This window comes from Pleurodeles waltl, chromosome 5 (assembly GCF_031143425.1).
Source record: "Pleurodeles waltl isolate 20211129_DDA chromosome 5, aPleWal1.hap1.20221129, whole genome shotgun sequence".
NCBI classification, from domain to species: Eukaryota; Metazoa; Chordata; class Amphibia; order Caudata; family Salamandridae; genus Pleurodeles; species Pleurodeles waltl.
Window position 1 is genome coordinate 1045325116 of NC_090444.1, and position 12620 is coordinate 1045337735.

Below are 12620 nucleotides of genomic sequence, written 5' to 3' on the forward strand. Positions count from 1 at the left end.
CTGCCCAGGCTCCTGGAACTGACCACCAGCCTCGGACGACTGACCACTGGGGATGGCAGCCATGTCTGCAGTGGTGCCACTGGCTCAGGATGCTGCGGGGCCGCTGGCGGTGCTTGCGGCGGGGTCATTCGCAGAGGTGCTGGCGGCGGCCTATGTGGCATCGGTGCTGGCGGCAGGCTCTGTGGCGGCGGTGCTGGCCGCGGCCTCTGTGGCATCGGTGCTGGTGGCAGCCTCTGTGGCATCAGTGCTTGCGTCGGCCTCTGTGGTGGCGGTGCTGGTGGCGGGCTCAGTGACTGCGGTGGTGGCGGCAGGCTCAGTGACTGCGGTGCTGGTGGCGGCCTCAATGACAGCGGCGCAGGTGGCGGTGCAGGTGGCGGTCTTCTCTGCCGTACAGGTTGGCGTCGGCGTGGACTGAAGGTGTGACACTGGTTCAATTGTCAGTGCCACCATGCCCTCTCCTGACCTGCCCTTTATTTTCTTGGCCTTCCCCACCTTGGATGGTGGCGCAGCTGTCTTGCCACCATCCCCTTTCATTTTCCCTGAGCCCTTGGTGGCAGCTGTTTTATGCTTCTCCCTCTGGGATGTGGGCAATTTTTTGACTTTTGCAGGTGGCGGAATGTCCTTGCCCTCGCTCCGTGGCACACTGGCAGCCCTGTTGGTTGGTGCACTCCAATAGCCCGCAGTTGCTGACACCACTGTGCCTGGTGATATGGTGCCTGAGGTGCTGGGTTGGGACCTGGAAAGCCTGGCCCTAGGGGAAGGATGGGGGGAGGTGTAGGGAAGAGGTCAATATTAGTCAGGAAAAGTTTTTTATACACACTGGGACGGGTAGATGGAGGGGTTGGGGAGTGGAGGAAGAGGCAGTGGTTGTAGGAGGTGTACGTTTGTTGAATTTGGGTGAAGGTGCATGGGCTGGAGGCTGTTGTTAGGTGGATGGCTGTTGGGTGGGTGTGTGCCTGCGTTTGTGTACTTTGGGAGGAGGGCTCACAGACACACTGGGAGAGGACACAGGGGATGTGTGAATGGTAGTGGGGGTGGTGAGTGCACGTGAGCGATGTGTGGAGATGGGCGTGCTTGTGATGTAGGTAGTGGCCGAAGATGTAGTGCATTCAGGTGTGAGTGGAGACGAGACAGGGAGGGAGGAGGAGGACATGGAGGAGGGGGACACAGTGGAGGCAGTGGATGTTGGTATGTCTGCATGGGTATGATGCTTGTGTGAGTGCCCGTGGGATGTGTGGTGCTTATGTTTGCCAGAGCCACCCTTGTGTGTTGAGGTGTGTGCATGCTGGTCTGATGGTGAGCTTGGGATAGGCTGAGGTACTGGGGATTGGGTCTGGGTGGAGGAAGTTGGACGGGGGAGGCTGGACACAGGGACAATGGCTGCCATCAGTGCTGAGGCCAGAGCCTGAAATGCTCTCTGTTGGGCTGCCACGCCAGAATGAATGCCCTCCAGGTATGCATTTGTTTGTTGCAAATGCCTCTTGACACCCTGGATGGCATTCAGAATGATTGATTGCCCAACAGTGAGGGATCTCAGGAGGTCAATAGCCTCCTCACTGAGGGCAGCATAGCTGACTGGGGCAGGGCCTGAGGTGCCTGGGGCGAAGGAGATGCCCACCTTCCTGGGTGAGCGGCCACGGGACACACGCTGAGGGGCTGCTGGGAGGGCGGTGCTGGTAGGGGGGGTGGCGGCTGTACCTGTTGATGCGGGGGGCACAGAGGGGCCTGCCACCGCAAGGGAGCTCCCATCAGAAGAGTCGCTGTCGGTGCTGTCACCTCCTGTCCCCGCCATGGAGCTCCCCTCACCCTCTGTCCCACTGGTGGCTTCTGACTCCGTTGTCTCGCCCTCCAGGGCCAAGTGGGATGCAGCTCGATCCTGCTCCTGTGCCACGGGCACCCCTTCCACGTTGGGAGGCCATCCCCAGCTGGGCCTTTGCCGTCTTCTTGCTCCAGCAGCAAATGTCTGCCCATCTTTTCCGGCAGTGGGTGCTCCGTCTGTGGTAGACCCCCAGGGTCCGGACGTCCTTGGCGATGATACGCCAAATATCCTTCTTCTGGTGGGTGCTGACCTACAGGAATAGTACAGGGGAAAAGGAAAATCTTTAAACGTCCGGACCGTCACATTCATTGGCCCACGTTCCCACCCTTGCCCTGATGCACATACACTCACCGTCCGCTCATGCAGGGCTCAGTCCCCCTGCTATCTTCCATCCACACCACTCCAAACAGGCATTGCCCATACAGCATGCTCACAGTGTACTCACCTGTTTGTCTGGAGGACCGTAGAGTAGCGTGTACTGGGGAGGACCCCATCCACTAACTTCTCCAACTCCTCCGATGTTAAGGCAGGGGCCCTTCCCCAGACACATGAGCCATCGTCGCTTCCAGACTGAGGTCACAGCAGCACTTGTAGTGTAGGTCCTCTTCTGTCGAAGGTTAGGTATCAAGTGAGTGAACAGACAGAAAATGGTGGTCACGTCCGCGGCGGTGCATACCGTCACCGCCAGCGTACATCGTCATTGGCCCCTGGGGCCCATAGGATCCAATGTTAACCAATGCAGGATTGCGCCGCAGTCTTCGACCGCCTACCGCGACGGTGTACAACGCCAGCACAGTTACCTCATATCCCCTTGTCCCACCTTACTGGTCAGGCAGCCGCAATTTCATGGGGCCACATGGCATTAATAATAACTGCGTCACACCTATCTAGTCCTCTCATACACACAGTGACAGGCACATTGCGGATTAACTAATTTGTGCAAATTAAATTTGTGTAATACCTCAGTGTTGGCTGACTCTCTGAATGCTGTTCTTGTCCATAGGGCACATCTGCTGGGGCAGGTGATGAGATGGCGGCATCCTCTGGTGTACAGACCGCTGGTGGACCTGTCGACAATGGAAGAGAGACACGTAATAGTCACCTACAGACTTGATCGTGCAACAATCCATGAACTGTGTGCCCAGTTGGAGCCAGACCTGATGTCAGCAATCCGCCATCCCACAGGGATCCCCCCTCTAGTGCAGGTCCTGTCAGTACTCCATTTCCTGGCAAGTGGGTCTTTTCAAACTACAGTGGCCATTGCATAAGGGATGTCCCAGCCTATGTTCTTAAACGTGTTGTCTGCCCTGCTGAAACACATGCGCAGCTATATCGTGTTCCCTCAGGTGGAGGATTTGCCTACAGTGAAAGGTGACTTCTATGCCCTGGGACATATCCCCAACATCATAGGTGCCATTGATGGGACACATGTGGCATTGGTACCCCCCGCAGGAGTGAACAGGTGTACAGAAACCAGAAGAGCTACCATTCAATGAATGTGCAGATGGTGTGTTTGGCCAATCAGTACATCTCCCATGTGAATGCCAAGTTTCCTGGATCAGTGCATGAAGCTTACATTCTGAGGAATAGCAGCATCCCTTATGTGATAGAGCAACTCCAGAGTCACCATGTGTGGCTAATAGGTGAGGACAAGGACCCTATACCCTGTGAATAGTTGTCTGGGTCTGGGGTTGTCCCTAAGAGTTAGTGTGTGTCTAACAGTTGTCCCTCGATATTTGCAGGTGACTTTGGTTACACCAACCTGTCATGGCTACTGACCTCAGTGAGAAATCCCAGAACAAGGGCAGAGGAACGCTACAATGAGGCACATGGGCGAACTAGGAGATTGATTAAAAGGATCTTTGGCTTCCTGAAGGCCAGGTTCTGGTGCCTCCATATGACAGGTGGTTCTCTCTACTACTCACCAAAGAAGGTGTGCCAGATCATGGTGGCCTGCTGTATGCTGCACAACCTGGCTTTGTGGCGACAGGTGCCTTTTCTGCAGGAGGATGGTCCAGAAGGAGGTCTTGTGGCAGCTGTGAAGCCTGTGGACAGTGAAGAAGAGGAGGCAGAAGAAGAGGATATCGACAACAGAAACAACGTTATCCAGCAATACTTCCAGTGAGACACAGGTAAGAAGATGTCACTGCCTCACACATCTCATGCTATTGTTTGAGCTAGCATGAGTCTGTCAGTTTCACCCAGTGTATGGACCCTGACTTGTCACTTTGCCTTTCCATTTCACAGATGTGGGTCCCACTGTGTGACCTCTGCTATCTTACCTCATGGACTAGAGCTGTGTTACATCGGTATGTTGACAATACAACTGACATTGCTATTTTCCATAGTTATTGCAAATACACATTTGTGAAAGCAGACTGACTCCAGATTGTTTTGTGATTCAAGGGTGTTTATGTCTGTGCAAATAAGTGGAGGGGGTTGTAAAATGATCAGGGGTGATGGTGGAGGAATGTCCATGGCAGAGTCCAGTCTATTTGTTTCACAGGTGCATTGTCCAAAGGGGCATAGGAAGTGGAGCTAGGGCAGTTGATGGATGGACAGGGTGACAAAGTGGGACAGAAGGATGACATTCAGGGGGGTCTCATTTTCTGGCAGGGTCTTGGCATTGTTCTCTGTCTTTGTCCTGGATCTCAGGAACCGTTTGCGGGGTGGTTCTCCATCTGCAGGGGGTGGGGTGCTGGTGTTGTGGTCCTGTGGCAGTGCCTCCTGTCCACTAGCGCCAGCAGAGGTGGTGGGCTGCTCATCATCCAGGCTAGTGTCAGGGGCCCCTTGTTGTGCCACAGTGTCCCTCCTGGTGTTCACAAGGTCCTTCAGCACCCCTACAATGGTGACCAGGGGGGTGTTGATAGACTTAAGTTCCTCCCTGATCCCCAGATACTGTTCCTTCTGCAGCCGCTGGGTCTCCTGAAACTTGGCCAGTACTGTTGCCATTGTCTCCTGGGAATGATGGTACGCTCTCATGATGTTGGAGAGGGCCTCTTGGAGAGTGGGTTCCCTGGGCCTGTCCTCCCCCTGTCGCACAGCAGTCCTCCCAGTTCCCCTGTTTTCCTGTGCCTCTGTCCCGTGAACTGTGTGCCCATTGCCACTGCCCCCTGGTCCCTGATTTTCTTGGGGTGGTGGGTTTGCCTGGGTTCCCTGTAGTGGTGGACACACTGCTGCTTGACGTGTCCTGGGGACAGACGGATGGGCCCTCTTGGTGGGTGCTGTGCTGGTGTTTCCTGAGGGGGAGGCTATGTGGTGGCATGTGCCATTGTCAGGGGAACCGACTGTCCTGAGGTCCCAGATGGGCCGGGCTGGTCATCTTGATCCAGTTGGACAGAGCTGCTGTCATCACTGTGGGCCTCTTCTGTGGGGGGAGTGAACATGTCTGGAACCTCCTGTCCGGTGACATTGGGTAGGGGTCCTGCAGGGGTGTAAAGGCATGATTACTGCATCTGTGTTTGCCACTGTGTGCAATGGGTGGGTGACCCTGTACTCCAGTGCTTGCATTCTTGTCTAGGACCTTGTGTGATAATTGGTTTGGGGTCTGTGTGGGTATCTTTAGTGGACATGCTTTGGTGATGGGTGTCCATGCTTTGGTGTTGCATGCGCGGCTTGGTGTTGGGATGGGTGAGTTGTGATAGTGGGACATTTGTGAGGTGTTGGAGTGATGGGTGTGAGGGTGAGGGTGGGATCTGTGATGGCATGCAGGTAGGGTGGGGGATGTAATAGGTAAGAGTTGACTTACCAGAGTCCATTCCTCCTGCTACTCATGCGAGGCCCTCAGGATGCAGTATAGCCAAGACTTGCTCCTCCCATGTTGTTAGTTGTGGGGGAGGAGGTGGGGGTCTGCCGCCAGTCCTCTGTACTGCAATCTGGTGTCTTGAGACCTCGGAACGCACCTTCCCCCATAGGTCATTCCACCTCTTCCTGATGTCATCCCATGTTCTTGGATGCTGTCCCACTGTGTTGACCCTGTCTACGATTCTGCGCCATAGCTCCATCTTCCTAGCAATGGAGGTGTGCTGCACCTGTGATCTGAATAGCTGTGGCTCTACACGGACAATTTCCTCCACCATGACCCTGAGCTCCTCCTCAGAGAACCTGTGGTGTCATTGAGGTGCCATGATGTGGTGTGGGTGATGTGTGAGGTGGTGTCGGTTGTGATGTGTGAGGGGATGTGTTTGTGTGTGTTTTCTGAGGTGTGTGGATGGTGTGTGTGTGATGGTGTTGTGTGCCTGTGGATGCTAGTATTGTTTCTGGTGGTGTCTCTCTCTGGGCTTCTTTCTCAATTTTGGTCATAAGGGTTTGTGGGTGATGTGGGTGTGTGTTTTATATTGGACTGGGTGTGTGTGAGTGGTGTGTGTTTGTGTATCAGGTGTGTGTAATTTGAATTGTCCTATGTGGTTGTGTTTTGTAAGTGTGTGTGTATTTTGAACGCCGTGGTGTGTACCGCCAATGGTTTACCGCGGTTGAAAGATCGCTGCGTGGATTCGTGGGTCGTGATAGTGTGGGTGTATTCCTGTTGGTGTGATGGTGGAGGTTTTGTTTTCGCCAGTTTATCACTGACCTTTGGTGTGGCGGACTTGTGTGGGTGTCTGGATTTTGGCGGATTCCGGGCTGTGGGTCATGATAGCTGTAGCAGAATTCTGCCACTGCAGCGGTGTGTTGGCGGTCTTCTGCACGGCGGTAAGCGGGATTTACCGCCAATGTTGTAATGAGGGCCTAATTCACTTGCATGTTTTATGCATGTCCTAATCATGTACTAATCGATATAGTTTTCACTTTTTGAAATGTTGGTTCAATATCTATTTTCATTAAAATATTAGTATTATTTCTTACCAGCCCTGAAGAAGTCCTATGTTAGGACGAAACACGTGTTGGCTATTTTTTCTAAGCATTTGGGCCGTTGGACATTTCCCTAATTATTGGATTGAGACTCCAACATCCTACTAATACGAACGGAAGACTGATGATACGACAACAAATCATATAAAATTGGGACTGAAAAATAATTATTAATTTTTCCTCTTTTGAGAGCACACTGTTTGATGGACATTTTTTCAATTTTAATGATCTATGTTTTGGACTAATGATCACAAAAAATTATCTGAACAAATAGAATATTATGTTGAACGAGATTGTCTAAATAAATTTCATACCTTATATTGAGGAACTAACTTTTCTTCTTATGGTAACATACTATTTAAGAGATATTTTTCTAATCAAATGATTTATGTTTTGAACCAATGGCAGTTACGAATTGACGAAATATTTGACATTTTTTTTTTGGGTTGAATGAAATGATCTCAATAACTTTAGGATCCATATTAAGGATTAAGGGATATAGGATTAAATAATATTCCATATTTTGAACAATGTTCACGATTATTTGTAACTATTAAGAGATCACTGAACAATGTTACTATTACATCTGTAATTGATATTGATGACTTACTATCTTGAAAAGATTTTCGAATTGCGTTTTATTATGACCAAACAAATATTTGTGTAACTAACAATTCGCTTACGTATGGGTGCCTCACTTGGTATTGTTCAGTAATAATACTGGTCCTGTTATAGGCTCCAGTTTATACACATTGGCAACAGATGTGCAATCAGTATTAGCAGCCCCATATGTAAACATTATACTTTTTGAAACTGTAGGGATGTGCATTCAGGGTAGTCTTTGTTGCCATTTTTTTTTACTGACGTGCATGACTTTCTTTCTGGTGTCAGTAGGGAACCTTTTGAATATTCGGCAGAGTATACGGAGGATGTAAAAGCAGGAGGAGGTGATTGAGCTTACTTGTCCATTTACAGTTTACAGTCAAGGATGATGCCGACAGTCATGATCTGATGGAAGGGGAGTTGGTCTGAGTTCTGCTGGCCACCAGCTGTGGTCCCATATGGAGATCTTCTTCCTGAAGATCATGACTTCTGTTTTGTTGGTGTTTAGTTTGAGGCAGTTGTTTTATATTCATGTTGCTACATTGGTAATGGTGTTGGGGAAGTTGGCTTTGGCATTGTGGGGGTCTTTGGTGAGCAAGAGGATAAGTTGAGTGTAATCTGTGTAGGAGACTATATTGAGCAAAGAGGATCTGATGATGTCTGTGAGGGGGTCATGTAGATGTTGAACAGGATTAGGCTGAGGCAGGATCCTTGGGGTACGCTGTAGATGTGTTCTTGGGTATAGAAGTGAAGGGAGGAAGACAGATATTCGGCATGCAATCTGTGGGGAAAGAGGCAACCCACCTAAGGGCATTTTGTTGAATGCCTATTTTGTGTAATCTAGTGAAGAGAGTGTGGTGGGAGACTGTATCGAACACTGTGGAGAAGTCGAGAAGGATCAGAGTTGCCGACTCTCCTCAGTTGAGGAGGGTCCTGATGATGTCCAAAGCGGAGATCAGTGCAGTCTCCATGCTGTGTTGGCCTGAAATCCTGCTTGTGAGGTGTCGAGAAGGTGGTTTCGTTCGAGGTAGCTGATCAGCTGTTGGCTGATGGCTTTCTCAAGCACTTTGGCCAGGAAAGAGAGCAGGGAGATTGGTCTGTAGTTTTTTAGGTCACTGGGATCAGCAGACGGTTTCATTAGGTGGTGTCTGACCTCTGTGAGCTCTCATTCGTCTGGGAAGGTTGCCGTGGAGATGGGGGTGTTGAGGATGCAGGTTAGATCTGTGCTAATAGTGTTAGCTCCGAGGTTGAAAAGCCGTTGTGGACAGGTGCCCCAGAGTAGATGGATGACGTGATGTTTGCCGTGGTTTGTGTGGTAATCAGGGACTAGAAGGTTATCGTGCGGCTGGTATTTGCTGTTTGAGAGATATTGTCTAGACTGTAGGTGGAGGGTTGGGGGTCACAATTGTTGTATATGGTGATCTTGCTGTGGAAGTGGTCTTAGAGTGTTGCAGAGTTCCTCAGATGGGTGGATGTTGGTCTCTGTGGCTATTAGGTTAGAGAATTCCTTGATGATTCTGAAGAGTTCTTTCATGTGATTGTCTGTGGTGTGAATGTGGGCAGTAATTCCTGCTCTTTTTGCTGCCTTGATGTGGTGGTGGTAGTTGTTGAGGGCTACCTTGTAGGCGGATCTATCGAAGGGGTCTTTGGTCACATGCCATCATTTCTCAAGTTGGTGGCAGTCACGTTTGGAATTTCTGAGCTCCAGAGTGTACCATCTCACTGGCTTGGAGGTGCTGTTGGTTTTAGCTGGTTTCAGCGGGGCGACTCTGTCAGGGGATTTGGTGATCCAGATGGTGAAGTTTTGGACAGTCTGGTTGAGGTCGAGGTCTGCTGTGGACTTGGGTTGTACAGTGCCTAATGCCTGTGCCCATATAGTCTCAGTTACAATGCCCCAGCTTCGGTGGGTGTGCAGAGGTGCTTGGAGGTGGTGTGCTAGGAACTGGAGATGGTAAAGTGGACATGGTTGGTCCAGGTGAATTCAGTCATGTGGGTGGAATTGATTTTGTTGCTAGAAGTGAATATGGTGTCCAGTGTGTGTCTGGATTTGTGCGTGGGTTTGGTGACCAGTTGAGTGAGGGTGATGTTGCTGAGGTTCTCTATGAGGGAAGTGGAGCTGGTGTCGTTGGGGCAGTTAAGGTGGAAATTGATATCGCCGAGTAAGACATAATGGATGGAGTTAATGGCGATTGGGGGCGATGATATTGAAGATGTCATTGTAGAAGGCTGGGCATGGGCTCAAGGGTCTGTATGCGAGGGTGCCTGCATCGTGATATTGCTATTGGTCTGGAGTCGGAAGTTGAAGCGCTCCATGAGGGGCATTGGTTGTCATCAGTGATGGTGCATTGGATGTTTTTTTTTTAAGATAATGGTGATGCACCGCCATGTTTGTCAGTGCAGTTTCGGTGTATCATCTTGGACCTGTCAGGGGTGGCCATGGCAATGTCAGGGTTTGAGGAGGGTGTTAGCCATGTTTGAGTGATGAAGGTGACATCTGAGTCTTGGGTGGTGAGGGTGTCCCATATTTCTGTGGCGTGTTTGCATGAGGAGCGGGCACTTAGCAGGATGCACTTGAGTCATGCTTGGTTGTTCGTAGTCTTCTGTATGGGTGCAGTGGGGGCATTAGTGTGCACAGGTGGGCCAGTGTGGCAGAAGAAACAGCAGTGTAGGCAGGTAAAGGGCCCTTTGCTTGAGCATGAAGAGGCCGTGAAGTAGCTTTTGATTGGGTGTCCATCATTCAGGGCCTGAAGCTCATTGGTGGTGTAGCAGTGGGGGTGGGAGGACCAGGGGTCCTGGTGCTGGGTGCGGTCCAGGCACAAACAGGTGCTGACGGACTTGTCTTTGGCATGCCGGCAGCACGCTGACACTTCTGCCTCCACTATACGTCCTGGGAGATGGGGGTGGCTGGGGTGGGAGATGAGAATGCAGGAGGACAGGAGCAGTGGTTGGGCAAAGGAGACATCGGCAAGGGCATCAGCAGATGCAATCAGTCACAGAAATGTGGGTGGAGCTGTCACAATCATGCTCAGGAATGCAGGCAGACCTGTCACAACCAGGCTCAGGAATGCCAGCGGAGCTATTGCAATCAGGCTCAGGAATGCGGGCGGAGCTATTGCAATCAGGCTCAAGAATGTGGGCAGAGCTGTCAGCGCTGGGCAGGAGGGCCATGGAGTGTCTGGGAGCTGTGAATGGCCCAATGGGTTAGGCACTTCTCCATGGTCCTTTCCCAGAGGAGCTAGCAGACTAAGGAACTGAGAGGGTATTTCAGCTGCAGATGGCCAAACTAAAAATGGCCCATAAGCTAAGTCTCAAAGAGCTGGAAATTAGAGACAAACAAGCATACTCCAGCAGTAATGTTGGCAGTGATACTGCAGTGTCTAATGAAAACAAAAAGGTCCACATCCCCAAAGACCTGGTGCCTAGCTATGTGGTGAGGGATGATACTGACAAGTGGTACTCAGCCTATGAGGTAACCCTAAGGATGCATAGGGTCTTAGAGGAGCATTTGGCAGCAAGTCCCAAGAAACACATGCCTATAGTGGGAAGGGCCACCCTGCTCACATTCGAGTTAGAAGACCGGATGAGGTATGCCCCCATGAAAGCCATTCTTGTCACCAAATTTGAGTTTACCCCAGAAAAGTACTGCATGAGGTTTAGCGACAGTCAGGAACTGCAAAACCAGTCTTGGGTGGATTGTTCTAGTAGGCACTAAGGTGGTCATTATGACAATGGTGGTGACTGTTAAAGTGTCAGCAACACCGCCAACAGGCTGTCGGTAATTACCGCTGAATTATGACCATGGCGGTGATAACCCCCATAGACAGCCAATGTACCACAAACCAACCATCAGGGTGTAAACACCACTGACCACAGTGGTAGCCATCAACAGCAAGGCGGAAGACAAGGTGCCGGCCACCATATTATGACATAGCATACCGTCACGATTTCCGGGGCGGTACCAACGCCATCAAAAGCCATCAAAAGCCAGTCAGAAACACTTCACAAAAGACGAAAGACTCACCATCAGAGACACAGAGAAGATCAATGCCCCCATGGAAGCAGAACTTCAAGTCTTCCTGGTGTTCATCTACGCCATGCTCCACCTGGAACATCAACACCAACGAACACGGCGACAATTAGTACAGCTGCCTAGCACACAAGGAAGGGAGGGAGGAAAAGGAGAGTGACACACACACACGCACAACACACACCATAAACATACACACCATACACACAACCAGCTGCAGAGGACATCCAGTCACACAGGACACACGTCATAATAATGCAAGGACAACATGTAGCCAAAATCCGCACTACACTGTTCAGGGGCATCATGTTGGGAACGTCCAGGCACCTCAGGGGGAAGGGGGGTTGGGTGCTCCTCAGCTGAAGTGGGGAACTTTCCCACTGGTTCTGGAGGGGGCTCCATGCCCATTTCTTTTTGCTGGGAGTGCAAGGTGACAGTCTCTGAGGTGGGAAACGTGCTTACCAGTTCTGGGGGGGTCTCCATGCCCATTTCCCTTTGCTGGGGAGTGCAAGGTCACAGTCTCTGAGGTGGGAAACTTGCCCACTGGTTCTGGAGGGGGATCCTTGTCCAACAGTCCCTGGAGGGTAGCCTACATGCCCTCTGCTGGAGGTGAGGGCTGCTGTGTCCCAGCTGGAGGTGAGGGCTCCTTGCCCACTGTTGGTGGAGGGGAAACCTTGCCAGCCTCTCCTGGAGGTGAGGGCTGCTTGCCGACTGCAGGTAGAGGGGGCCTCTTGCCTCTCTTAGTTGGTGGAGTGGGAACCTTCCCTTTCTTGGGTGGTGGAGTGGGATCCTTCCCTCTCTTGGGTGGGGGAGTGGGATCCTTTCCTCTTTTGGGTGGTGGAGTGGGATCCTTCCCTCTCTTGGGTGGTGGAGTGGGATCCTTCGCTTTCTTGCCTCCACGACTAGGAGGTGCCTCCACCGTCCCTGTGGACTGTTTGGCTGATGTGCTGGGCTGGGTCATTGGGACCCTGCTCTTACTGGCAGGACGGGAGGGAGGGAAGAGGTCAAGTTGGGCAAGGAAAAGCTTCTTGGGGACGGTGGGATGGGATGAGGGAGGAGGGATGGAAGTGGAGGTTGAGGGAGTGGTTGTTGGAGGTGTATGTCTTCTGGACTTGGGTGCAGGTACATGGGCAGTGTGCTGATGTGAGGTAGATGGCTGCTGGGTGTCTGAGTGCATGTGTTTGTGTCCCCTGGGATGGGAGGCAGGCAGGATGGGAGAGGACACAGGGGACGTGTGGATGGATGTTGTGGAGGTGTCTCCAAGTGAGGTGTGTGTGCTGCTTGGTGTGGTGATGGTGGTGGTGGCTGTTGATGCAGCACATG